The 6,100-nt window shown below is 39.1% G+C and overlaps 1 pseudogene; it reads left to right on the top strand.

Annotated features, from left to right (window-relative positions):
- The first annotated feature begins 3,442 nt into the window (after positions 1–3,442).
- Positions 3,443–4,692, top strand: LOC149109201 (uncharacterized; annotated as a pseudogene).
- The last annotated feature ends 1,408 nt before the right edge of the window (positions 4,693–6,100 follow it).

A 6,100-nucleotide genomic window follows, 5' to 3' on the forward strand; every position in this document is an offset into this window, starting at 1 on the left:
TGTTTGAGAGTTCCGTACTCGTGTGCAACTGATACCTAAAGGCTCTATTATTTTTTGGCTACAATTCCTCAGAAAAAGACCCATTTCCTTTTTACTGCTTTTTTTTCCCTTCAAATGATTTGGAACGCTTATTTGCTACTTAGCTATTCGTTCACCGATGACAGACAATAAGACCAGCTTCCCTTAGGTAACCTAGCATTATGGAACATAATTAAAGGAAAAATGTTTTTCCACTTACAGAATCAATAGATTTGCCAATGTGGCAAATATCCTGTCAGGTAAAACTCTGATAGCGTTTGAAGCCAAATTCCTAAAAGTTTGATTAACTGTTTAATGAGTGATTTATTAAGCTTATACCTAACTAGTAAATAAGATAAATATGTGTTTGTTTACAAATCAGAAAATCGGACTTGTCAACATTTATATTAACGTTTAACGTGTATACAATTTTCTAATTTCAGTTGTTCTGTTGGCATTTGGGCGAGGTACGTGCCTGCCCTTTGGCAATGTGAAGAACAAAGAAATCCCCCAAAATATTATACAACGCATGTGGAAAAGGCATTTGATGTTGATAACTTGCCATCTTTGAACAGCTATATTCCAGTTTGTCTCTCAGCTTTTAAAAACATAATCGGTCACAAAAATGGTATGAATTTTTCAGATCTGTTCACGTACAGCATCGTCAAAGCCGTCAATGTAGTAAAGACTTCATCAGGTAGAAATGTGATAGCGTTTGAATTCAACAATCTGTGAAATTAATTGGCACAATTTTACATTGACATAACTTTGTACGTTTCATGAAGATTCTACATGGAAGTTTCAAAATATAACGTCGTAAGACACATAACGAATAATGATCTCACAGAAAACTAAATCCTACTTTATAGCAAAATATTTTCCAGTCCCTGGAACAATTTTATTTTAGATTTACTGAATATAATGAACGTTGATATATCCTCCAGTGCGTTACTCGATTGTTCTGTCACAGATAACTACTCTGCACAATGCAAGTGGCATCGGACACCTTTAATTACGCGTGGTTCGTAACAGTACTCTTTTAAATTTGTAGAAGCATCGATCAAATGAATAGTAAGATGTCCACAGTGGGAAACTGGTTATATCCAAGGTTGAAGGGTTGGAGCCTAAGTGGCTTAAAGAAACTAAGTTGACCTTTCTATTCCCTCGAGGATACACATTCTGAGGCGAAAATTTCCTTCAACTCCGCCCGACAATTCCTCCTGCGGTACTTTGTACTCACTATGGTTCCTTTTTTTTAATCGAGGGAGCTCGTTAAACCAGATTTGCCCTGTAGAAGGTCTGAATATATTTACGCTTTACACTGCATGTGAAAAAGCTAGAAATTTCGTACTCACAGGTCCTCTAACTTCGTCAAGTTGTGAAATAAGTTAGCAGGTAGCCTTTCAATGTTGTTTGATCTCAGTGACCTGCAAAAGTATTCGTATCAAGAGCTACGAATCATGATATCTCAACAGTTACAAGCATATCACTTACAACATTGAGCTAAATCTGCCCCATGGACACATTAAATTTGCTTCAAGGCAGAACACCAAACTGAGCAGTCTTGCGTAACTGGGGCCGCACAATTACTAAGAAAAACGTAATAGGGGTTAAATGTTTATTCCCCGATCTAAGGGTGCTCTAGTCGCAAAAATGATCCGAGCCCTTTGCCAACCTTTTTGGACCAGCTCTGGAGAGGCCATTCTCGGTTGCATGAGGTTTCTGCGTATTCAAGGATCACATCAGAGCCTTCACTATAGAGTAACTCATTACAGAACTAGCTACACCGCCATGAGAACATTGCTCATCGACCTAAGTAGCTTAGAACATGGTGGTGTACTGATGACAAAATATAGAACCAGATTCCTCAGTTCTGGATAGGGACAAGTGTTTGACGATACATTTGACAAGGTCTGAGGAGAATGGGATAATGACAATTGCAACGCCGAAGTGCCCCCGTGCCCAAGAAATACTAAAATCAAATTATTCTGGAAGGCTTGCGACAGGATAACATTTCAACGGTGTAGAGAAAGGCATAGCAGCAGAAGCTCCCTTGGAGCTGGATATGAAGCTGACAAAACTGCTCATGGAGATCGGTTAGCACCGGCAGAAAAACTCTCAAATCCTATTGAGTTATGCTAGTACCGTAACAAACGGGCTAAATGCCACCTCACACGAACTTGATCCTTCAGTCGGCTAGAATCGGTAAGTATCAAGTGCTGGTGGGAGCCAAACAGTAAACTAAAAAAGTACGAGCAGATTTAACACTGAACAAATACTTGGAGTGATCACAAAACCAATGTTGATTATAGCATAGCCTTAGCGAAGCGCGCGTTCTGATTGGCTAATACGCTCGATCCATTTGATCTTGGATGGCACGCTCACGTCAGTTTGTTTATTTGTACTTTTTCTTGGCAATTTTTTTCTTCGATGTTGACACTTTTTAAAACATAATTCCTATTTTCCTTCTCCTAAAATATGGAAAAATCTAATGATATTTCCGGAGATGAGAAAGATTATTCCTGTGAGCTACGAAATTTCGAGCTCAAGTTTTTTGCCGGGTCTCCACCTGAGAGATTTGCTGATTTAAGCGAGCAGGAGTTGGTCTGTATCAACCTTTCGAAGTTAGTAATGCATAGCGGGAATTTTAGAGAGAATTTTTCGGCGATTTCGCGACAATAATTTCATTGTAAAACTTTGCTGACGTCGAAAGCCATTTAAGCTTAAATGCTTTCGGCGAGCAAAACTTGTACATGAGAGTTTTAACAAATTTCGGTTTTAAGTGAAGTCTAGACTCGATTTCCAGCCGTTTTGTGAGCCCGCGTTCCTTGCCCCACACCACGACTGGATCACTGGTCTACCCATTGTATTTTGGGACCAATCAGAGCCAAGCCTGCTCGAATCGAGCAGGCTTCCTTCTGATTGGTCAGTTCTGTAGCTCGTCTATCCAACATGGCGGATGTCAGTGCGGATGAGTTTCTTCTGCTACCAAGAGTGTTTTAATGTGCTTTCATATTAACAAATTTAGGGAAACACAGCAGGATGCCATTTTAAATGTGTAAAAAGTAAGAGATGTTTTAGTTTCACAGCCAACGACCTCAGGGAAATTCGTAATTTTTCAGTCCTTCCCGATTATCGTCGATGTTGCGTAGATGAGTCCGATTTACTAGTTGTGCTTTGGCTACCTCTATGCTCAACTCGCTTATACAGGACCGAGCCAGGTTCCTTACTTTAACAGGTGTACAAGCAGCTTTTATCGGGGACGAACAAAATGACGAAAGCGTTACACGCAAAAGAGGAGTTGAGGGCGGTTTATCAATTTTATGTCGTGCTAGGGAACTCGGAGTCCTTTATGGATGTAACCGATGGCGATCCATATTTACAAGTGCAACTTATATAAAAAGGCTTGGGCTGAGTTCCAATAATGAGGCCCATTGTATCCGACACTGGTACGAATTAGAATGATTTGTTTGAAATATTTGTCGTAGCTGATTCCAAATTAAACTAAAGAAAACACTGATTGTATTGGATACATGAAATGTGGGTTTTACCAAGGCAAGATCTGACCGCCCACCAGATTCACACTTAAAATAATTGTCTAACACCTTCTGCTGGTTGAAAATAAAGGCTCATTAATTGATTTTAATGTTTATATTGTCTTTGATATTGCAGAGATATATAAATAACAAATACATGTTAGAAATGTACAATTCAGTTTTGGGCCTTAATTTCTTTAACAAATTATACAATCAAAGCTATCCTATACTATTATGGTATTATACAGTATCTCGGTTTAGTACAACACGGTTTACTAAGTTGTGACAATTCTTTTTTTTTTTCCTGTGATATCCATCAGTCAGTCCTTTCAGCATTCCTTATAGCTTTATGTAATTTCTATTAACTTCAGATGTCAAACCATTAAATAGCCCTTCAAAAATAACTGATTCTTTTCACCCAAAAATTGACAGCTGATCAAGTTTGTACAAGGGTGTTTCAGAAAAAACAAGAAAGCAAACATTCCACAAATAGTTTTCAAGAATAAGTGAAATATGTCCTCTTGTTAAGGGTCCCCTTTTATTTGTTGAGTTCACCACAATAGCAACTAAGAAAACCCAAGACAAAATTACTTAAGTCTTGGAGATGGAACAGTTTGTCATTCTTCATCAGATTCCCAATCAAAAAAACATTGTATATTCTGTTCAAGTTGCCAGTGGTGATGCAAATCTCACCTTTGCCCTTTTGCCTAACTCTGATTATATATTTATTATTTACTGTCAGATGAAACAAGTTGTCTTGAATGATACAGGGAGATCCAAAGAGTGTATATATGGAGATGCATCGTTCAAGCCAGAATTGATCAACTAAATCAGGAAAACATTCTTGGTGATTTGGCCAAATCAGATGGCAACATAAGAATTTTAATACCGACAATCGCATATGAAATGGCAGTTTATAATCAAGGGGTTAAAGTCATAAAATATTATGGTCCTTTAAGAAACATTGAAGCATACCACCATAAGAATGGCAGGGGAGGAAGAAACACACCTCACCTGTGCACTGGAGGGATACTCTATTCCAATTTCAAGTATTATTGTGACAATTAGGAATGTACACACAACATGCCAAAGGGAGGGTTTACTTCTGAGATTTGGAGAAACCTTGCAAGCCTCATAACTTTTGTAATGTAAGTGTAATGGTGATACATGCTCTTTTGAACAGTTTTCTTTAATCAAGTCCTCAACTGTCTTACAAGAAGGGGGAAGGGGTCGGGGATGGGTTACTTGTAATCACCAAATCTGAAATCTCTGTAAGTTTTGTTTATTATTATCTGCTTTAGTGAGACACCCAAAACAACAGACCAATTAGTTTTCCATGCATGTATGCAGGTTTACTGTGCGTGTTTATGGTTATGGCTGAAACATTTGGCATTATTTACAGATGTGGACACCGAGGAAACGCGTGTGCCTCAATATTCAATTTTCCAAAAAAAAAAAGAGGGTATTTTGGGCGATTTTTACTTGTAAATCAACTTGATTTTGAATGTTGATTATTTGTAATAACAATTTTTGATAATTTCAAAAACGTAGGGCTAGAACTAAACCGCATAAAGCTTGGATACGAGTTTTATTACGCGTGTGTTTACCCAAACATATGACACGCAATTTTTGTTCACTTCGTTGTCGGATCACTAAAATCGTTATAGGAACTGGCAGCCTAAGGCCCCATTTATATGGTCTCGGGCACCCAAGACAACCCTTCCCCCGAATTACCATGGCAGGGGTAACGTTTAGCTTATTTCTTTACAAAATTCAACCAACCGTTTACATTGGGATCGCGAACCCGTCTCGGGGGACGAGACAAATCGGGTGGGCGAGTCGTCTCGCCTCGGCTGGTAGGGTAACCCTGGCGGGCGGGACAACTTTTCTTCATGTAAACGCTTTGGCTCGCCTAACCGGGACAGCTCTCGCCGTGGCGAGTGTCACATACTACCTAGATTTAAGATTTAAAACAGAAATTGTGTGAATATTGAAGTGAATATTAATTCGGCAAAACCCATTGTGATCGAATGACCGAGGAAAACTCAAAGATAGAGGGATATTTGCACATTTGGTTATTCAATAAGGGTTATGAATAATCATGCAGAATCAACTTTGACTCGACCTTCAGGGACCTATAAACGCTCGATAAAGTTGCCTCACGGGGAGGGTTGTCTCAGGTACCCGAGACCATATAACTGGGACCTTAATAACACTTTGGTATCTTTTTTTGCGAAGAAAAAAGAGTTATTACCTCAATTCTACACACGGGAGCTCCTTTGCTTCGGAAATTCTGCAGAACTAGCGACATTCAGTCATGCTACCGAGAGTGGTAGAACCGGCACGGTATATCGGTGAGGAAAAGCTCTAGTTAGTTACAGAGATCTTGCAACAGAGGCAGGCTGAAGAGGTAAAGTTGGCTTATTATTCCTGGTTTCAGTTGGATAGTTCTCTTGCCAAGTTACGCCATTCGGGCTCAGGGTCGACGATTTCAACTAACTTAAATATTTGTTTACGCAGTGATTTGTGACAATCGTTGCAAAGAT

This window comes from Orbicella faveolata, unplaced genomic scaffold (assembly GCF_042242905.1).
Source record: "Orbicella faveolata isolate gen_17 unplaced genomic scaffold, um_ofav_v1 contig_25, whole genome shotgun sequence".
NCBI classification, from domain to species: domain Eukaryota; kingdom Metazoa; phylum Cnidaria; class Anthozoa; order Scleractinia; family Merulinidae; genus Orbicella; species Orbicella faveolata.